The following is a 24,413-nucleotide window of genomic DNA, read 5'->3' as shown; positions in this document are numbered from 1 at the left end:
ACTTCCGCATAAAACTTGGGTGCCAGATTCTTGACTGGCCTACATTCAAGAAATACTTACAAATCACGTTTCCAATAAAGCCAATCTTCTTCTAAAATTAATTACAATATTTACTATGTAATTTATTTCATATTAAAAAAGACTTTAATTTTGATGGAGAGGGATTGGCAAGAAATATAATTTCTTGAATCAAAATAATGATAATAAGCTAGGAACTTTAAATACATTGCTTTTCACCTGCACCAAAGTCATCTCACATGTACCTCCTAGTGGCCTAGAGTTTATGTGTACAGATGTTCTTTTGTTTGTTTTTTGTCTTATTTTATTTTATTTATTGAGGTATAGTTGACTTACAATATTATATTAGTTTCAGGTGTGCAACATAGAGATTCAATATTTTTATAGATTATACACCATACAAAGTTATCATAAAATAGGTACAGATATTTCTAAAATTCCTTGACTCTTTTCCTAATATCACCTTAAATAGATTTCAACTCCTTCTTCTCATCAGTCATTCATACTTTGATTTGAATTCATAATCCACAAACTAGATTTAAATATGTATGAAAGTAAAAATAATATATCTTTTTTAGATTTGTATTTTTCACATAATATATACATACATACATAATATATTTAATGTTATGAGTGCTATCAAATATTTTAATATTTGTTTCAAATGCCAACAAGTGATAATATATTCTTTGATATTGTATTTACCTTTACATCAATCAATGCCAGGCAAGACCTATTATATTTGGTTCCATTTGGCTCCCAAATTAAAAGGGTATTAGCTAACTAAAGTATGATAAAAGGAAAAGCTCTTGGATTTATTGATAAACTTAAAAACATACCAAAAAACCCCAAAACAGACTTATAAAATTGTGTTTGTTAGATGTCAGAAAGAAATGATTAATAATATATAAATGTTTTAAAGTGTTTTAATAAGGCCAGACCCCATGTCTCTAGGCATACTTTTTTCCTCTGTTAGAATGTCATTCTCCACCTGTCATTAACCCTTTCAGGTTCAGTTAGGTGCCACTTGTTTTCCTATCCTCCCACTCTATCCATACCTCTACATAGTACTTAGTCTATTATATTTTACTGACTGATGCTCATATCTGTCTCCCACATTAGACCATTTAGGTTATGGATTACATCATGTACATTTATATAATCTAATTAGCATGTAATAAATGCTTATGTATGAAATTAAGTAGAAAAAAGTTACAATTTGTTCTGTGTAAACTAAGGTGGTTAAACTAAAAACACTGAATAGAAACAATAAGAAAACACATTTTGATTTAATATAAGACAACACTTCTAACAATTGTAGCTAATAATAGAATAAACCACTTTGGAAGATAAGTTCCGAATTACCATCGATATCCCATGTATGAATAAATATAAGTGGTAGCATTAGAAGTTTAGATGACATTGAAGTTAAAAAAAAAATTGGGGCAAAATGGTACTGAAATGAAGCTCACAGGATTCAAAGAACAGTGTCTTTTTTGTTAGTCCTCAGTCATCCAACTGAAAGAATATAGAGATAGGACTGTATTCATGGGTGGTAGGTCATTCAAAGTCCTTGCAACACAGGACAGCTCTCTTGGCACTAGAATGAACATGCTGAGTCCTCACAGGGACAGATGGATTTGATGACAGCAATACTGCATAAAAGCTTTTATTAATAGCCTTTAGTTTTAGCCTAGCATATGCTATTCTTGTATAAATGTTTAATCGTTTTTGGAAACTAAGTATTTTATCTCTTATAATATCCTGTTGGAAAAAGTTCTAGTTTAATTATATATTGCTCTATAAAAGATCACAATGGCATAGTGACCTCTGAGTGTCCCAGAAGAAAGAGTGCTAGCTTATATGTCAGCCTGAGTTTTCCTAATCCTATTATAGAGATCATGGCTTATAATAGAAGATAAGACAGTAGAACGGAAATTAAATCTGTAAATTTATCAATGGAATAAACATAAAATTAGATTACATGTAACCAATATGCATATAAAAATGTACTTTCAACACAAGGTACATTTCCTTTCAGCAAGCTTAATAAATTGGTAGTCACCCAAACTTCAGAATATCATTTATAATCACGACATTGATGACAACATGACATTGTACCCATTCAAAACTGTTTACAATACTTCATGGCAGCCCAAGTTATAAAAATTTCAGATCATAGAGAATATAGTAATTACGAAATATAAATTAAAATGAGATTTAAATAACTACAGATAACCAATTATTTCAGACTTTGTTTCACACCTAAGCTTTCATTTATCCTCTTTGGAATGGCTCTGTGACTGTTTTCCCAAGCAAGTTAAATTGCAGAATGACCCAGATGTTATTTTTAAATACATCAAAAGAGAATATTATCCAGTGAGCTAGTTTCTAATTCTAGCTCTTCCACTAATTAACTCTATAATTTTTTATAAGTCTCCTTTGTTCTCTCATATAATTTGAGGGTTGAAATAGATGATTCTAGTGCTTTCATCTTTAAAAATTCTGCAAATATATGAGTCTAAATATAATTGCCTCTATTGCTGTCCAGAAAAAAATTATGCTTTAAACACAATTAACAATGCTGTTTATAAACTTCAAAATTCAAGCAAGCAAAGATTTCATTTTATAAATTACAGATAACCCCTAAAATGTATTTAAATAAATTTGTATTAAAGAATCACTTATATGCATAAAATGTACAAATCTTAATTGTAAATCTTGGTGAATATTTACAAAGATTGAAAGAATACCCCCTACATAGCAATCCACCAGATAAAGAAAGAGAACATGACCACTGCCAGAGAATCCTCCCTTGTGCCAAATTATAGTCATTAATCCCCAGAATAATAGGTTGAAAAATAAATTTCCCTTAAATAGATTTTAAAATGTAGAAGGAAAAAGGACACTATGAAATTCTCTTATATTAAAATACTAAATATTAGGATAAATTAATAATCACAATTAAGAAGGTGAAATGTCATTGAGTTAGAGTTTAGATGTACATGGTTTGTATTAAGTTAATGTTATGAAATCAGTTTAATTGCTGATATTACAATACCTTTATATTAACAATATCTATATTAACAAATTCAATTTAAATAAATTAAATAAACAAAGAAAAAGGTAGATAGATGAAAAAATAATATTTGAGATATAATGAAAATCTAAAAACAAAACTGTTGCAGTCATGAGGACTTGACCATAAGGTGGCTACTCCCCATGATCTTGGGACGAAGGAAAAATAATTGTGCATTGAATTTAAAAATTGGGAAATGTCTTAGTCTGTGTGAGCTGCTATCACAAAATGCCACTGACTTTTAAACAAAAGAAATTTATTTATTTATTTCAAATTGTATGTGTATGTGTATATGTATGGATATGTGTACATCAAATTGTATGTGTATATGTTTGCAGGAGGAGAAAGAGTGCTTAACAATGTGTATAACGAGGAGTTTATAATGGCACATTTAATATATGTCCTACATATAATTACAATGTTATGAGTCGATATAAATCAAGCAAAACTCTCATTATTTAGTTTTCCATGTAGCCTGCCTATGAGGAAAGAATGTGCTGGACCAGTCAACTAAGCTGCTTGACTGTGTTTCTCATTATAAATTAATACATCTTTCTGGCTTCGTATATTTCTTTAATGAAGTTTTTTAGCCTCATCACCATCAACCTCAGGATATTAACAAAAATAACTTTTTAACTTTCAAGTATGGTTGATGTCATAAGGCAAATGCCTCATTCTAGGACAATTCAGGCTTACTAACTTAGTTTATAAAATTCCATCTGAAGTACCTTAAATTTACATTCAAATTTCTGATGCTATAAACTGGGGAGTGAAAGAAGAAGAAAACGAAGTCCTTAAAAGCAGTAAAAGCATTAGAAAAGGCTATTTAAAAATAAAGACATATATCTAACAATATGTCCATTATATTTTTGGTATAAATGATTTTTTAAATTAAAACGAAGGTTAAGTAGGCAAAAGGATAAAAAAGAATCAAGAAATTGGCGTCTCGTTGTCTAGGGCATCTTTATAAGAGGTGAGCTCCATCAAAGGTCAAAATATGAGGAAATAAAATAGTGAGAGAGTAAAAAATAATTTAATTGGACATTAGCAAAGAAAGAAGAAATCTAACTAAGGAACTGGAAAAGGGTTGCTGTATTATTACATTAGGGTTATCAAAAATTCTTTAGAATTTGTAATCATCAATGCTTTAAGGTAAACAATAATTCAAGGTAATGACCAGCAATAAATAATCTACTGAGTCTTTGAAACGTCTAACACCTGGGAAGAGGAATAGAGGGGAAAGAGGACTATTTTTACCTAGAATATTTTAATATACATTAAGCATCATATGTATAAAGAAATCATACACACACATATATATGAATTTTAATGAGCTACTGAAGTTAAGTGGAACACAAATACATTCGCCCATTCAAACGTAAACATTGAAAAAGGAGGACAACAAATGTTACTTAGCTAATCAATAGCAGAATGATATAAAAGGCAGAAGAAAATGAAGAAAAGTAATAATGAGTCTTTGATATTTTTAAGAGAAAAGGAATAATACTCTTTTGTAATCAGGATGAGTACTTCCATACACCGGAGGAATTCAATTCTTAGAAAAAGGCTGTCAATTCAAAGCCTTAATTGTGGGGGTAATTACAGGGCTACGTCCACCTTTCAATATACTTTTCATTGTATCAGCGTTTCTTTGTAATACTGTAGGCACATTCGCTGTAGAAATATTTTATATACAGAAATGTACCTCTGACATACACTTTTGCAGGAAGATTACAAAACAATGTGAAACAACACATAGGATGAAACTAACGCTGGTTCTGAGGGCAGAAGACTAGAGTCGAAATCTTGTAGCTGATACTCGTTAACTGTGTGAGACTCCTAAGTCCTCTAACCTTTCAGAGTGCTAGTTTTGCCATGTAGAAATGGGAATAATAATAATCCTGCCTCAAACAGTGATTATTAAAATAAAATGAAATATTTGTATGTAAAGAGCACATTAATATAAAACAATGTAGACAGGAAGTTTGTGTTAGTAGTTTAAAAATGTTTTCCCCCATTCACACACACACGCACACACATACACACACACACGCCTCTAAAAAGACAACACATTTTATTTTAAATTTAACAACAAAATGCTCAGTTTTAATTTTGCTGTGAGTATTAGGATTAGAGACAATCCCTAATAGTTCAGCTTCAGTTATCCCAGGCACACGCTTTCCCCAGGAGCACAAAGCCTTCCCCGTGAGAATGCTTCCTGGTTTCCTCGTGTTTACTTCCTTACATCCTTTAGGTCCTTCTTCAAATTTCAACTTCTCTGCAAGGCCTCTACAGGTCCTTCTATCTAAAGTCATAAAAAATGTTTATACCCTCTAGCATTTTTTTCCCTTTTACCACTGCATGTCACCATCTGACATATTATTTTACTCAGTTTTATGTTTATTTTCTGTCCCTTTTCCTATTCCTAAATATCAGCTTTAGTTTAGCAGGGATTTTCATTAAATTTTTTTTTCCTGCTTTTTCCAGCACCTTATAATAACATTGCCCAGGAAGGATAGGTGTTAAATAAATATGTACTGGGCTTCCCTGGTGGCACAGTGGTTAAGAATCCGCCTGCCTGCCAATGCAGGGGACGTGGGTTCGAGCCCTGGTCTGGGAAGATCCCACATGCCGCAGAGCAACTAAGCCCTGCGCTACAACTACTGAGCCTGTGCTCTAGAGCCTGCAAGCCACAACTACGGAGCCCACGTGCCACAACTACTAAAGCCTGCATGCCTAGAGCCCGTGCTCCGCAACAAGAGAAGCCACCACAGTGAGAAGCCCGCGCACCGCAATGAAGAGTAGCCTTCACTCGCTGCAACTAGAGAAAGCCTGCGTGCAGCAATGAAGACCCAAAGCAGCCAAAAATAAAAATAAATAAATAAATAAAATTGAAAAATAAATAAATAAATTTGTATTGAATGAGTGAATAATAAAAAGTTCTTCATATATTGAGCCATGAAGAAAACTGGCAATTCAGAAGATATTCTAAAGAATAATAACTCATTTGATTCAAATAGAAAAAATATGTAAATTTGATAGAGTGCTTTAGATACCCTATCACAAATTTATAGGTAGAGAGCATAGGAAAGACAGAGACTCAGAGATGTATGAACAGTGAACCCCGCCTTCACTTCCGAACAAGATTTATTAACAGGTATTGGATTTGCCCTCCTTCCTGAAACACGATAAAACAAACAAAATAAATGAAACAATGGTTTGCAAGGCACTGGACATCAGGCAGTGAAAGACAGTGATCCCTGAGAGATGGAAATAAATGGCAGAAGTCCTATAATTGCCATAGCTAATTGCCTTCTGAGATTTTTCAGGTTCCATCACAAACAGGGTTAGCCCAGGCAGAGCCCAGTAGACAATCTGACTTTAAGAGGCAGGAGTGAGGGTCCAGGGTGACAAAGGTGGCTAGGATGTGCAGGAAAGAACACATACAGGAGAGTTGCATGCAGAGTCTCTAGGGATATCTGCAGCGCCAACCCCTAGTAGTCAGCTGAGTACTCATTAGCACATAAATGTATGAAAACTATGTGGAGAAGCAATAATATTATTTCTCATGAAGCGAACACTGATAGAACTGCAAGAAGACATGGATAAATCCAAAATTATAGCAGGAGATTTCAATTTTTTAAAAATAAATGACATGCAGGGAAAATCAGGAAAGAAATCCTGAAATCAACCAACTTGTCCTAACTGACAATGATAGAACACTTAGTACAACAATAACAGAATACACATTTTATTCAACAAAATTTATAAACCCTTAATCATATTTATCAGAAAAAATCACATGACAATGGTAATACACATGTCTGGAGGGGAGAAAGTATACTGTTGTGACACTCATGCATAGAGTGGTATAATTTCATTTGAAGGTAGATAGTAATACATTAAATACTATAAACCCTTAAGCAACAAAGTGGCAGGAAGAAATATCTGGAGTTACTTTTTCTGATTATTATGATGGCATCAAAGGTGTGTATAAATATGTCAAAATGTATCACATTGTTTAATTATGTGTAGTATTGTATGTTTCCACACATATTGTATGTTTTGTGTGTGTGTCCACCTCGTAGAAACCTACTATCAGCATAATAAAACTTTTTATGAAGACCTTTTGTTATAAATTTTAGCCAGAGATCTTTCTCCTACAGTTTAGGCTCTGAATGAATTGCTAGACCAAAAGACATGCCAACTGACTAGAATCTTATTTTTACTTCCAATAAGAGAAATTCCTGTACTTACTCGCAAAAGCTTTTAAAAAGAAGGTGACTCTCATGTTGAGGGTGAATTCGGAATTTACAAACTCTCAGGCATTATACTAAAAGAAAATGGAACACAAAAGGTCAATTTTTCTTTCTATGTAACATAGTGTAAATTTAGAAGTTTGTACTGTACAATCTCCTTTAGCAAGTGAGATTACACTTGCTGAGGAGAATTATTTAACCTTAGTTAATTTTTCAAAGAGAAACTTATGTCAATTAGTTACTATCACCTAATCAATATACATAAATATGTACATATATACTTACATATAATAATGCATGTAGCTTTGGGCTTTACTTATTTTTCCTTTTGTAGTTCCTTTAGGTGCAAGGTTAGGTTGTTTATTTGAGATTTTCCTTGTTTCCTGAGGTAAGCTTGTATCACTAGACACCCCTCTCTTAGAACATTCTCTAACACCATATACAAAATAAACTCAAAATGAATTAAAGATGTAAATGTAAGACCAGAAAACATAAAACTCCTAGAAGAAAATGTAAGCAGAATACTCTTTTTGACACAATTGTAGCAATAATTTTTGGACCTGTCTCTTAAGGCAAAGGAAACAAAAGCAAAACAAATGGAATCTAATTAAGCTTAAAAGCTTTTGCACAGTAAAGGAAAGCATCAACAAAATGAAAAGACAACCCAGTAAATGGGAGAAGAAATTTGCAAATGATATGACTGATAAGGGGTTAATATTCAATAATATATAAAACATCTCATACAACTCAACATCAAAACAAACAAACAAACCAATTACTATCAGTATATAACACAGGGAACTCTACTCAATGATCTATGGTGTCCTAAATGGGAAGGAAATCTAAAAGAGAGTGGATATATGTATAGGTATAACTGATTCACTTTGCTGTACAGCAGAAACTAACACAATATTGTAAAGCAACTATACTCCAATAAAAATTAATTAAAAAAAATAGGTAGTAGACCTGAATAGACATTTTTCCAAAGAAGACATACAGATGGCCAACAGGCACGTGAAAAGATGCTCAACATCATTAATCAGAGAAATGGAAATCAAAACCACAATGAGATATCACCTCAGACATGTCAGAATGGCTAACATCAAAAAGACCACAAATAACAAATGTTGGTGAGCATGTGGAGAAAAGGGAAACCCTGTACACTATCAGTAGAAATGTAAATTGGTGCAGCTACTGTTGAAAACATTATGGAGTTTACTCAAAAAACTAACAATAGAACTATCATACAATCCAGGAATTCCATTCCTGGATATATATCTGAAGAAAACAAAAACACTAATTCAAAAATGTACATGCCCCTCAGTGTTCACAGCAGCATTATTTATAATAGTCAAGATATGGAAGCAACTTAAGTGTCCATCAACAGACAAATGGATAAAAAAAGAGGTAAACACACATACCTACATACATATACACAATGGAATACTACTCAGCCATAAAAAAGAATGAAAATTTGTCACTTGCAACAACATGGATGGACTTGGAGGGTATTACCCTTAGTGAAATGTCAGGCAGAGAAAGAAAAATACTGTATGATATCACTTATATGTGGAATCTAAAAAATAAAACAAATGAATGAATATAATAAAACAGAAACAGACTCACATATATAAAGAACAAGCTAAGGGTTACCAGTGGGGAGAGAGAAGGGAGCAGGGGCAAGATAGGGGTAGGGGATTAAGAGGTGCAAACTATTATGTATAAAATAAATAAGCTACAAGGAATACAGCACAGGGAATATAGCCAATATATTATAATAACTATAAATGGAGTATAATCTTTAAAAATTGTGAATCACTATGTTGTATACCTTAAACTTATATAACATTATAAATCAAGTATACCTCAATTAAAAAAATTAACAAATAATGCAGGTAGTATGTGTATATGTGTGTATGTATATTTTATTTTTATACCTGTATACCTATATACACATGAATGTGCACATATTTACTAGAGTAAACAATGAGTATCCCACCTCCCTTTTCAGAAGTCACTGAGAAGTGGACCATGGTGGCAATAGCGGCTGCTGTAATAAGACACTCATTCCTGCAGCTGACGAAAGTGTTGTCTACCAATGGCTTACAGTTGAGTCCTTCTCCAAGAATTATTCCCAGCCTTCCCCTGGGTTATACCAACTGGAGTAGCCTACATAAAATGACCTGTTAATGTCACGACCTTGGACACCCTGACTCAGATGCTCCATCAAGGGCCATCCCAGTGTCAGAATGTACGGGATCCTGTGAGGCTGCTGTTACAACAGTATCACAGATAAACCTCTTCTTCTCTTCTACCATGGTCCCCTTGCCTCTGACAGGTGTTGGTACCCAAATTACTCCCCCATAAACTTCCTGTAGGCAAGTTTTCATCTTACCCTATGTCTTCCAGGACCAACTTAAGAAAATGCTCTGATTCATTATTTCTTAAGTTGTGTCTAATATGCTTTAAAGTTTAATGATAATAATTTTAATTTCTAACAGAAATTTCTAATCTACCTTATCACTTTTGTCATCACTTTTTTTTTTAGGTTTTCAATTTTCATTTGTATTTGACAACATTTAGGACTTCTGGGACCTGGACGCATTCTTTTTTTTTTTTTTGGTACGCGGGCCTCTCACTGCTGCGGCCTCTCCGGTTGCGGAGCACAGGCTCCGGACGCGCAGGCTCAGCGGCCATGGCTCACGGGCCCAGCCACTCCGGGGCATGTGGGATCCTCCCGGACCGGGGCACGAACCCGCGTCCCCTGCATTGGCAGGCGGACTCCCAACCACTGCGCCACCAGGGAAGCCCTGGAAACATTCTTAATTAAACCAAGATATAGGGGAAGGCCAGACTGTGAAGATTTAGACTTTCTCTTTTTCTTTTTAACCCCAAGCAAGTCCTGTCAGAAAGACATTTTTGTTCCTCCTAACCATCCCAATTTGAGTTTAGCCCTTCTAGAGTGCTGGTTTTATACTATAACCTCAACCACAGCACCCCAAATTTTGCCTTTACAGAACAGTCTTGTTTAAAAAAGGCTTTGATGTGCCTACTTCCTGTTATCTCAGGCAAAGCAGTGGATTCAGAATTCAGTGGCAATCTGGTCATCGTCTTTCTACCTACCCCGTCCTACATGTTTACTTATATTCTTTCAACCACGGGTGAGCATGAAAAATGAATATTTGCTGAGTGGTATCTAACATTTTCTGGTGTTGGCTACACAAGGTTTTGAGCATACCTGTTCTGAGACATTGCAAAACCAACTTTAAAAATCTTTAACAGAGAGTAACAATTTTTAAGATATATGTGAGAAAATGATATTTAGCTGCTGTGGTGCTCAAGAGATAGGTAACAATGCATTTTTACCTGTAAATATACATTAACATGAGCAATACTGATTTAATGAATGTGTATCCTTCAATAAAGACAATGTATGCACTAAATTTTTAAAGGTTTTTTGAAGGTAATATTGTTTTTTAAAAATTACCTATGGTTTTTCTTTGCACTGTCCGATTTTTAAACAAGTCTTAGTTCTTAAAAACTTAACATTGTGTCATTGTTTCTAAAATTGTTAAATTAAGATGTTTCAATATTTTTCATTACTTCTTTTGATAATATTATCAGAATTGTAATTACTGGGTCAAAGTGTGCGACGACAATAACGTAGTATTCTTTGGCTCTGAAGTCTGACTGACCTGGATTTGAATCCATATTTTGTCAACAGCTGTGTGAATTTAGACTTTTCTAACCTTTAGTTTGTTAATCTATAAAACATGGATAATAACGGATCCTATGCAATAGAATTGTTGAGATTACATGAAATAATGCAAGTAAATGTTTAGCAGGGTGAGAATGTAATACATGTCATTATCATTACTGCAATCTGTTCTTTGATGAGTTGATGCATGCGTGGCAGTGATAAGGTTATAATATGACTTTTATAGTAATGATTTTTAAGGTGTTCATTTGAAAAATTTATTTATAGAGAATCTTAGTTACTTCCACATAGGTCCATAAGCTATATTCCCAGAATGCTGCCATTTAATTTTAAAGACTTCAACTTTCACATATCTTCAATTTTATTAAAGATGGAGACTCCATCAGTTTTTCTTTATGTTTCTGGAGGTCATCCATTATTCAACTTTCTTTTCATTCCTCTAATTAAGCCTGCATTCATCAATTGTAAAGAAGTATAGTAAATACACTGAATATTTGAAGCAGTAGCATTGAGTCACTTTCTATCAATAGTCATAGAAGATCAAACTTAATTCTAATGTGGATCAGTGTGAAACACTCCTTAGTCCAACAGCTAGAAGAATTATAGGCCTTGTTAAACCCTTTACCAAGTCACATACTTTCCTCGCAGTAATCAGGCTAATTGATTCCTGTAAAACAGTTCTGAGTCATTTGTCACTTCATACGTTTATATGACAGATTTATTTTCTTAATGCTCTCAGTTGACAAACAATTAGGTTGCATATATAAATAATACAACAGCACCTTTTAATAATGCCAAGGAGGTAACACATATCAAACAATGGCAGAGGTTCATCATGAAACTTTTTGAGTGATGGGAGTAATATGTTACTAATGATGCTGGTGGCCCAGGGGAAAGAAATTAGCTAGGCTTAGCCAAAGCAGCTGATTAATAGACATGAATAATGCCTTTGATATCCATGAGGTCTAATGGATATCATTATATAAATGATTGACTTTTTATAAGCCACAAGCATTAATGTTCTCCAAATTATGGTAAAGGTCAAAAAGCACCATATAGTTTGATTCATTTTATCAACCAGAAAGCTTTGTGTTTTACAAAGTTCTCCCTATCTGATATTATTCTTGCGATATTTGATAGTGCCTCAAACACACATTCCTCCAGAGTTCTTGGCCTTACTGCATGTTTCTTCCATGAGAAGCAGGTTTTTTTCTCACTTTGAAACATCTGAGAATTAAGAGATTATACAAAAAGGATAAATCATCAAATACTAAGCAAAAGGTTCTAATAGAGAAAAGATTTATAACTTGAAAATAGATCTCCTTTCTCTTCAGAGTTTGAGAATCTTTTCAATGCAGATTAAATGTTATGTTTAGGAGTTTTAATTAACTTTAGTTTATATTATAAAATATTTCAAACCTAAATAAATTTATGGAACTAAAACAGATATCATCTATGAAATTAAAGAGTGCTACAAAGGTAAAAAATGAACATTTGCAATTGTATAGTAGACAAGTACTTTAGTAGACAAAAGACCCACTTTATCAGTGAGTTTCCTCATTATTCACAGCAGTAGACTCCCAGAAGAACAATGCTTATAATGAATAATCAATTGATTTGGTAATGGGTAGCTCTATTATGAAAAGATTATCTGAAAATTTGGAAAGAAGGCTAGAGACAATTAATTATAAGGGGTTGGTTCTTGGAGAAGAATGAATATCTGTATCTATATCCCTATATAGATATCTGTATAAATAGATATATACAGGTAACTTTTGCCTAATTTTCTGTTCCTTTCTCTCCCTCCTCCTCCTCCTTCTTTTTCCATCATTCCATTTTTCTTTCTTCTTCATTTCCTACCTGCCATCTCTTCCACCCTTCCTCCCTTCCTTCGTTCTCTCCCTTCCTTCTCTCTTTAAGTTAATGTGAGTTGCTTACTATAACTTGCAAAAAAAACCAATCTTTGACAAAACACACTTTGCTAATGTGTGTGTGTGTGTGCATGTGTGTGTGTGTGTGTGTGGTTCATTTTCACATCTTGGTAATTTGAAAACATGGAGCAGATTAATAACAATATAATTTAATGATTGGATGTGTATTTGCATTTTGTGCTATGTATTGAAATGCTGTGCTATGAAATTCACTTATATTCACAATAAACTGAAGTAATTTGTAATTACTGTACAGAGTAATAAGCAAAAATAGTATTAACATTTTAAAATATGAAAGGGGATGGGTAGCTATCAGGTATTGAATAAGTGCTATGTGTCAGACACTATGGTAGGCACATTAGTAATTTCAATTTTTGAAAACTTCACAGTTGCACTATTAGTATCATTATCCCCATTTCTAATCAAATTAACAAGATCAGCTGCATTAAAATAGGAACTTCTGTTCAGCAAAAGTCACTTCAAAAAAAACAAACAAAAATAAAACTCACCTCAAATAAAGTGAAAACACAAACCTTAATTATAAAGAAAATATTTGCAAAAAATATTAAGATAGTGACTCTTGGGGAACTGTTGCACCTGTGCACAAGGAAGAATTCAAAGCTTAGCAATACATTTTTAGATTTACTTATTCATCTCATTAAACTATGTATCAAATAAAAAGCAAAGGCATGATCAATGTAAAGTCCAGGATAGTGATATCTTTAAGAGGGAGGGAGGAGACACTGGGAGAGATGGGAGAGAGCACAGAGGTAGATGTGAATTATCAGTAATTTTTCAATTTTTGTTTTCGGTGGTATATTCTTTAATTGTTTAAATAAGAAAATAAATGATGGATTGGGTGAATGAATGAGAAATAAATGTATACAAATAAGTAAAAATTTACAGCAATAAAAAGTTCATCCCTCAAAAAAACAAGAATACAACTTTGTGCCTTAGTAAATGTCATCCAAATAACGAATGGCAGAACCAGCACTAAAAACATAGTTTTCTTTGCCTTACCTCAAAGTACTATCTTTACCAAGAAGATACTTCAAAATGATAGTGAATGCATTGCATACTTTCAATAATATTTGCTACTGGGATTAATTTTAGGTAAGAGGACAAAATGGAGATTGTTTGACTAGAGGAGTTTTTGTTTGCTTGTTTACTTAAAACTCTTCCAATCCTTATAATTCTCACTTCTGTCTTCTATGTAATTTTATTAATCATTCTAATTATTACATCCACTCACTTTCTTTCACCTTTATTCAGATTTCCTAAGATTGATTCATTTTTCTCTCTTCTTATGCTCATTTCTACTCTACCTTAGTTAAACATTTTTCTTTTGATCATTCATTTTCACTATCCTTTTATTTCTTCTTCATTTTTCTTCCTGATTTTGGCTCTCCTTTTTATATTTTCACATTGCTTATCATTTTCATTTTACACTTTTTTATAGACACAGAATTAGCTGAACATTAATAAAATATATCTCTCAGCATTACATGAAGCCTTCCTGTACGTTCACCAGTAGAGATCTTCACAAAATGAATGTGAGAAATAGGATTCTAGTTAAAGAGATGATCAAAGTCACCCTCTGGTCCTATCAAAGGTCATTACTCCTTTCTGTTTTTTTTTTTTTTTTTTTTTTTTTACTAAACTCAGTAAATATTAAGAGTTTTATTTAATTGTTATCCCTCAAAGTTTTTGGATAGTGTGACACTGTTCTTAGCCTTCGAGAGAGACTAGTGGCCAGCAAGTTTTCTGCCTAAGATGGGGGAAGACAATTCTATTATTTCAGATGATATGAAACATATCCTAATACAAGCTAAGTTCAACAAATGTTAATTTAAAATTGGTTGATATAACAATCAATTGCTTACATTTCCCAGTGTCAGGAAGATCAAAGTCTAGCCATGGAAACAGGCAAATAATTGCAATATATAACTGTGGGTTGAAAACAGTTTAAAATAAATGTTTAAGCAAACATGGCATAGTGTTTTGTTTAAAGAAATCTACTGTATAGAAAAAGCAGAATAATAAAAGAGGAAACTTTAAATGATTATAAGAGGAAATATTAATAAAGATGATCTAGTCAACTTATATGATAAATTATCCCTCAGTGTAAAAACACAAAATAATAATTTTTGGTTTGTTTATTTAAAAAGCAATTAAAGTACAGATTTCTCCAAAGAAGTTATACAAATGGCCAATAAGCACAAGAAAGGATGTTCAACATCATTAGTCAATAGGGAAATGCAAATCAAAATTACAATGAAGGGCTGCCCTGGTGGCGCAGTGGTTGAGAGTCCGCCTGCCGATGCAGGGGACACAGGTTCGTGCCCCGTTCCGGGAAGATCCCACATGCCGCGGAGCAGCTGGGCCCGTCAGCCATGGCCACTGAGCCTGCATGTCCGGAGCCTGTGCTCCGCAACGGGAGAGGCCACAGCAGTGAGAGGCCCACGTACATCAAAAAAAAAAAAAAAAAAAATTACAATGAAATACCACTTCATACCCATTAGGATGGCTAGAATATCAAAAAACATTTTTTTTTTTTTGCCTCTGTTTCAATTTGACTTCCACTAGTGGTCATGCTTAGAAAATACATGAATAAAAAACCCTCATGTAACTCTTTTGTCCTTCTAATTAAGGGCACCACCTTACTTGGATACTACATTTCTTCTTTTCATTATTCAGGATATGACTCCATTCTCACTCTTCACTTTTTTCCCTACATCATTGCCTACTCAGGTTGCAATAGCAAAATACCTCAGACTGGGTGGGTAGATTCTAAAGAGCAGAAATTTATTGCTCACAGTTCTGGAGGCTAGAAGTTTGAGACCAAGCCACCATCACGGTCAGGTTCTGGTGAAGGTCCTCTTCCTGGTTAAAGCCTGCTCACTCTCCACTGTGTCCTCAAATGGTAGAAAGGGAGGTGGAATCTCTCTGAAGCCTCTCTTATAAAAAAACTGATTCTGTTCAGGAAACCTCCATCCTCATGACCTCAGCACCTCCCAAAGGCCCCACCTCCTGATACCATCCTCTTTGGGGGTTAGGATTTCAACATATGAACTTGGTTGGAGGGGAGACACACTCAGACCATAGTAATCATCAAAATCTCCCTAGGCTTCCCTGGTGGTGCAGTGGTTGAGAGTCTGCCTGCTGATGCAGGGGACACTGGCTCATGCCCCAGTCTGGGAAGATCCCACATGCTGCAAAGCGGCTGGGCCCGTGAGCCATGGCCTCTGGGCCTGCGCGTCCGGAGCCTGGGCTCCGCAACGGGAGAGGCCACAACAGTGAGAGGCCCGTGTACTGCAAAAGAAAAAAAAAAAAAAAAAAGAAATCGCCCTCTCCGCTGGATCATACGTAATGGTATACAAACACCTTGTAACTCCTCCTATCTTAAAAACAAACAAACAAAATCCTTCTCTTGATCCCACTTCCTTTCCAACTACACTCCCTATATTTCCTCCATTAGAACCAACTTTTCTGAAAATGTTATCTATTTTTATTTGCTCTAATTCCTCTCTTTATGGTTTCTTAGAAATCCATTCCAATTGAGCATTTATTAGCAGTACTCATCTGCACCAGCCCCTTTCAAAGGAATCAATCAACTCCAGGATTCATATCTCTATCTTGAGTGAACTATTTAAATTTAAGCACCACTGGCACAGTAGATCTCTCCCTTCCCCTGGGAATATCTTTCATCTTTTTGCTTCATACATTGTTCCTTTATCAATTTTTCCATTTCCCCATGTTGGAGTGAATGGAGTGTCACTCTTTGGGCTTCTTTACAATATGTATTAATTACTTTGGTGACCTCTTCTTCAAATACCATTTTCTCAAATACTGATGATTAGAAAATGTATGTCAACAGCTTGAATCTACCCTGTGAACATCAAGTTTTAAAAATGACTGGTAATTCAATATTTTATTTGTTTTCACAGATAGATCCTAGCATGACCCCCAATAATTCTATCTCTTCTATGGGTGTGCTTTGTGGCACCCCAAAACAATTACCATAGTAACATCAAAGATCACTGATCACAGAGCACCATAACAAATATAATAATAATGAAAAAGTTTGAAACACTGTGAGAATTAACAAAATGTGACACAGAGACATGAAGTGAGCAAATGCTGTTTGTAAAATGGCCCTGATAGCTTACTCTATGCAGGATTGCCACACACTTTCAATCTGTAAAAAACATATCTGTGAAGCACAATAAAGCAAAGCAAAATAAAACGAGGTATGCCTGTACAAATAATTGGCAAACAATTTTTAAAGCTCACATATATATTAATAGTATTTATTAATATTAATTTCCTGATTTTTATGATTATACCATGCTAATGTATGATATTAACATTTGGGAATGCAGAATCACAGGCATACTGGAAGTCTACTATTTTTGGAACCATTAACATTTTTATTCATAAAATACAAAGTGTTAATAAAAATTAAAAAAAGATTTTTTAATACATCAAAATTATTAGAAAACCTATACCACCTCCCTGAGATTAGATTCAGGAGCAGAATAATAAGCAGAGATAGCAGTTGAGTAGTTTTGAAGTAAACATACATATAGTGTGTTTGTGCACACATTTTACTGAGACAGAATCTTTAATAAACAAATTATGTAGATAAGAAAATAAGCTTTTACAAAAATGGTTGATGAATAATATGAGGGGGTAAATAAAAGACACTAAAAAAACAGGAAAAGCACTTATAGGTTTTTTGGTTCATCAGTTACAGATACCTTAGTGTTCACATTTTCTCTGTCTCTTTTTCTCTCCCTCCATCATATGTACACATATCTAGATACAGATCTTCCTTGATTCATGATGGCATTCCATTCTGATAAACCCATCACAAATCAAAAATGCTGTAAGTTGAAAATGCATTTAATGCACCTAATCTATGGAACATCATAGCCTAGCCTAGCCTAGCCTACATTAAATGTGCTCAGAACACTTACATTAGCCTACAATTGGGCAAAATCATCCAATACAAAGCCTATTTTATAATAAAGTATTGAATATCTCATGTAATTTATTAAACACTGTATTTAAGATGAAAAATGGAATGGTTGTACAGGTACAGAATGGTTGTAAGTGTAATGGTTTTTTGCCCTTGTGATCATGTGGCTCACTGAAAACTGTGGCTCTCCATCACTGCCCAGCATTGCAAGAGAGTTATCTTACTGCATGTCACTAACCTGGGAACAAACCAAAATTTGAAATTTGAAGTAAGGTTTCTACTGAATACATATCACTTTCACACCACGGTAATGTTGAAAAATTATAAGTTGAACCATAGTAAGTCAGGGACCATTTGTATATAGATTTTATTTATCCATTCTGCTAATCTCTGTCTCTTGATTGGTGTGTTTAATCCATTTACATTTAATGTAATTCCTGATAAGATAGAAGCTGTCTCTGCCATGCGACATTTTACTTATTTTTCTACATCCCTTTTTACCTCTGTTCCTCCAATACTGTCAGCTTTTGTGTTAAAAAGGTATTTTTCATGGTATCATTTTAATTCTCCCTTTTTTTTTTACTATATATTTTTGAGTTAAACTCTCAGTGGTTTCATTGTGATTTCAATTAGCATCTTAATTTAAAACAATCTAGTTAGGATGAATACTAATGTTATTTCAACCGCATAAAAAATTTCCTCCAAAATATCATCAACTCTGTTTTATAATTAATCCATTAGGCAGGGTATAATTTCCTACAGCTGCTTTCACAGATGACCACAAACTAAGTGGCTTGAAAAAAGAGAAATTTATTCTATCACAGTTATGAAGGCTAAAAGTCCAAATCAAGTTGTCAGCAGGGCCATATTCCCTCTGAAGTCTCCAAAGAAGAGTCCTCCCTTGTCTCTCACAGCATCTATTGGCTCTCAGAAATTCTTGGTGCTCTTTGGCTTGCAGTTTCATTATTTCAATTTCCATCAGCACATGGACATGCAGAGCTGTATTGGCTTCTATCATCTGTACCACAGGTCTTCTGGTGCAGCAGCAAGCTGCCCAGCACTCTTGTCCTCAGCAGTCTCCAGGCACCTAGTGTATGCTGGGTCCTGTCAGCACTCCAAGACAGGCAAGACAGAAACTAGTCCTCCAGGCAATTCTCAGCAAAGCCAGATTGTTGGAAGCATGCTCCTCAGGGAGAAGCCAGGAGTTGGGGGTTTTCTCCCACTCATTCCACACTGAATTGGAGGGAGAGACTAAGGCAGGTGAGTGCATGCTAACCTAAGCCTTCACCTTTGTTCTCAGCAGCCCTCACTCTGACACCTTTTCCTGTCAGTGAGTTAATTCAGGCAAGACAGAAACCAGTCCCTCATGCAGCTCTCCTAAAAATCTTCACATTGGACTTATACTCTAGTTTTCCCTTTCCCACTCCAAGAAGCCAGGAGCTGAGGGTTTTCTCCCAGGGGATTATGGAGCATTTAGCCAACGGGAGGGACTATGGCAAGTAAATGGCACAGATCTTCCTCTCAGCTACAATATGCCTGATTTCATGCTCACCCAGGGTACAGAAGCCTCTTAACCATTATACGGATTTTTCACAAAGGGAATTGTTTTGTTTATTGTTATTGAATCAATGTTTCCATGGGGGGAAGGAGGGCCTGAGGCTTCCCATTCTGCCATCTTGCTGATGTCCCAGAAAATAATCTCAGAAACTCCATATGGTTTACGTATGATGGAGAATCCATTCTTGTAAGATACTTTATTTTTTCCTCTGTGACATTCATTTACCTGAGACTTGAAACTTTGGGAGGTAACAGCTGACTCTCAAAGCTCTGAAGCAGATCATGTAAGTGATTTTTTTAAAAAAAATTTCTTTGAGCTTCAGAGACGTGGAGACTGAGACTTAATTACGTTTCCATATGCCCCAAGGCTAGATAAAGTTTTCTTTGGTTAAATAAAAAATGAAAGAAAAATTCCTCTATGGCTTGATTTCCCCGTGCTCTCACTATTCATGTTCAAAAGTTTCAAGGCTAATTTGAAGATGGGCTAAAAGTAGAAAAAGACAAGTAAAAAAATAAAAATGGGGAATTCTTCAAAATTATGAAAGTACAGTGCAGATTTTCAACTGTTTGAAGGTAGCAGATCTTTCTGAATATCTGAAGAATGCCAGAGGAACAGAACCAAGTTGTCTATTCTCCACACCTCTTGAATATGGCTTTCCCAAAGTTGATATTTATTTTTATCTAAGAAGTTTTCTGACTAGGTTCTTTGTTATATCTTAGCCTTCACACAGGAACTATGAATTTAGCATCACTAGTTTGAATGTCTTGTGATTGATGAGTGTGCTAGGTTGCGAGTTGGTTTATGTTCACTGAAGAGCTAGACCACATCTGAATTTTATATTTATGTTTTATGATAAATAGAACAAAATGACACTTTTGTGTTGGATCCATTTCTAAGTAATTGGTTAATTGCTTACTACTGGAAATAAAGATGCTTCTTACCATTTTATGTTCTCATATAAGAAGCAGGGTTGAAGTTGGTGAATTTAGTCAATTCAAACAATATATTGTAGGCTATACACTGGCTGTCTTCTGAGGTATTTGTGGGCCACCTCCTACATGATTCCTAAGAAACTGACTTTCAGTTATAGATCCTTAAAGAAAATAAGGCAGATATAGGACTACTCTAATAGGAGAATATAGAGAAAAATGGGAACTATTATAAACTCAAAGCCCACTTTGAGGGTAAAAATCACAGAGTATATATATCAAAAATGCATCTGAAGATCTCCCATAGCTCTGTGTCCTTCTGAATAGATTGTTCAAATAATGAGGAATCATTCTAATAATTGAAAAAACAAGACTTGTATATTTTGGAAGTAATGATTGAATCTTATTTTAATAAATTAGTGAGGCACTCCCAATCATGTGATAATTTGTTCACTATTTAAGCTATAGTAAGCTGCTTTTAAAATATATTTTATTGAGGTATACAATGTTATGTTAATTTCTGCTGCACAGCAAAGTGATTCATTTATACATACAGAGTAAGCTGCTTTTATAACTTATGAAATGTATGGATGCTTATATTAACCTGTGCATTTAGTTAGCATTTAGTTTGTCACCCTGAGAATTCATTAATAGACTGTTATCTGCAACCAATACCATTACTTTTCTTTCTGGGAGAAAGGAAAAAAAAAAAGAAAATCCTCATTAATGTTTAAATAATCTATAAATAATTTGTTACACCTCAATAAGATAAATTAAGTGGGTAAGAAGCTAAATCAATAGCATTTGCTATGATGACTTTTTCTTCCTACTTCTTCAAACAAACTTGTATCAAATTAAATGAACTCTACTGAGAAGCTTTTGTATTGTTCTATTTTCCCTGTTTAGCAAGATTTGGGGGGATTTAAGAAAACTAACATGAAATTCTAAATATGAATGAAAATTTGTGCAACATCTCCTAGATTGTGGTACATTTTCACATTCTTTAGGCTGAGTAATAGACATTTGATAAAAATTGATTCTAGTCACCTACTCCAGACCAGTCTCAGTCTAAGCACGGCTTGTGGTTGTTTCCTCATATGAAGAACTGAATAGGTACAAAATTTCCCACTGCCTTCTTCTGCCCTCAAATTGATCAGTGAGGATAATTTAGTCATTCTTGCCGTGTTTCCTCCATTCATGAGCTATTGCCTTCAATATATTTCTAGTTACATGGTATAATCTCTGAACAAAATAGGTGGAAGCTACACAAATTTTAAGCATTAACATATTGCTTAAACTACGGTTTAGGTTCTGTGATCCCTTTGTAACATCAGGAATCAGGTATAAAGGCCCATGCATTTCATTCATGAAATATTCCAAATATAGTCCTTTAAATGATTGCCCTTCCAGTATCTTCGTTTTATAGCTTATGTGACAGAAGTTATTTTTCCAACAAGTCTATACGGACTCAAAAATTAGATTCCTGAATGTTAGATGCTTTGCAGTATGAAGTGTACTTTAAAATATTTCAGCATAGGCAATGTGGTATTACGTACTCATTAGTTTAAGTTGCATTCCAGGAATACTCAGATTTCTTAATTAGAAATTTATATCTGAGAGGTATTTAGTTAGCATTCTAATTAGAAAGATCACTGCATAAGTGGCTTCCAAAAGTGCTTCATTTATCTTTATATCTGATCAACAGCACTGGTTTGTGATTAGAATAATATTTGTTAGAAATATTTTTGTTATTGTGTGTATATGTTTTAAATAAGCATAATTAAAGCATGTGAATTGTCCACATGTCATTGAAACAGTCTTTATCTTTGCAAGAACAGGGTATAAAAACTTTAGAAATTGTGTAGCTTGTAATCTTAGAGATAAGACACCAGGCTTGTTTCTTAAAGTTCCTGGGTTATCTTTAATTGGAGGATTATGATTATGGTTGATGGAGTCAATAAGGTTAACTCAAACTGCCTCTGGCATATGGACTTGTTTACATCAAATAAATTATTTGTGAAAATGTGGTCTGAACCGTTAAACAACAGGTGGCTAGAACTTGATCCAGATTACAGAAAAATTTAAATAATTGTTTATGCTTGGTGATAATCAGTGTTTAGATATAAGTTAAATTAGATCTGATTAGACATATTTTTATTTTAAATTGGTAGTTAGACCTTTGGGTAGCGGCTCATCCTTGCCAACAATTAGAGATTACTCACATCCACCAAAAATGATCTACTAGTTTTATATTACACACAAAAAATTAATATAGGTACTTTGTAACAACATGTTTCTGTTGTATGCAATGCTCAAAATAAGAGATCGAGCATTTTGGGGTCATGTATTTTTGCTGTATGTATTTGCTCCAGGAGACTCTTAGTCAATTTCTTAAAGCCTAAAGTCTCCTAATATTGACTATATAATCAATGATACTTTCTCTCTCATAGGAAACAAATAAAGAACTAAATATTAAAATATTGTGACTGTTAAGTAAGTCACCAAGTTATATGTGTCCCTCTCCTGAAAAGATAAAAGTTACATGAGTTCAAATCAATATGTAAAATTTGTAATGTTTCTATGAGTAATGTGCTCCAAAATTGTGCCACCTTATTTACAAAACAGAAGCAGACTCACAGACTTAGAAATCAAACTTACGGTTACCAAAGGCGAAAGGTGGGGGGCGGGGAGAGGGAGAAATTAGGAGGCTGAGATTAACACTACCATATATAAAATAGATAATCAACCAGGACCTACTGTATAGCACAGGGAACGCTACTCAATACTCTTTAATAACCTATATGGGAAAAGAATCTGAAAAAGAATAGATATATGTATATGTATAACTAAATTACTTTGCTGTATATGTGAAACAAACACAACATTGTAAATCAACTATACTCAATAAATAAATAAATAAATAAAATGGGAAAAAGGAACAGGCAAAATGAATCTTGCGTGATTAAAAAAATCAGTATGGTGGTAGTCTACAAGGTGCAGAAAATGATTTCAAGGGGGCAAGAAAGAGCTGTCTCTATTCATGAAAATATTCTATAGCTTGATAAAGGTACTGGTTACATGTTGTACATATTTGCAAAAATTATTAATTTAAATATTTTAGATCTATGCATTTCACACATATAAATTTTTTATCAATGAAAGAGTAATAATTAAAAATCACAAGACTTTGGATTTGATCTAGGTCCTTGAAAACCTGCCCTCCACATAGCTGGTGTTTGAAAGAGTTTACTGATTCTGATGTTTCATGCAACATAATGATTTTCCAAGGAGAGCCAAGTATTTATTGTATTAATTTGCTAGTGCTGCCATAACAAAATACCAGAGACTGGATGGCTTAAAAAACAGAAATTTATTTTCTCACAGTCTGGATGCTGGAAGTCAAAGATCAAGGTGTTGGCAGGTTTGGTTTATCCTGAGGCCTCTCTCATTGTCTTGCAGATGGCCACCTTCTTACTGTGTCCTCACAGGACATTTTCTCTTTGCATACATCTTTGATGTCTGTCCCTCTTGTCATAAGGGAACCAGTCATATTGGATTAGGGCTCCACATTTATGACATATAAACTTAATTACCTCTTTAAAAACCCTGCCCACAAGTACAGTCACACTGAATGTTAGTGTCTCAACATATGAATTACAGGGGGGACAAAATTCTATCCATAACACTTAGCTTCTCAGCTCGGACCTGGAATATCAACAGTGCTGTGATCTTACAAAGAGTCACTGACATACTTGTCACAGACTGCCCTAGGGTGGTGGAAATTCCATTTGGAGATTAGTCACTGATTCCTCACCACAAACATGATTAGGAAACTCCAAAAGGAGTTCAAAGGGGAGAGTTCCTCAGGAAGGGCATTGCTCTACTTAGATGATTCATTTTTCAGAATGAAAGGAAAGAATTGACTAAGAGTAAGTAGTCC

This window comes from Leucopleurus acutus (genome assembly GCF_964270905.1).
Source record: "Leucopleurus acutus genome assembly, chromosome: 9".
In the NCBI taxonomy this organism is placed as follows: Eukaryota; Metazoa; Chordata; class Mammalia; order Artiodactyla; family Delphinidae; genus Leucopleurus; species Leucopleurus acutus.
The sequence above is the reverse complement of the archived record's forward strand: the minus strand, read 5'-3'. Positions refer to the sequence as shown.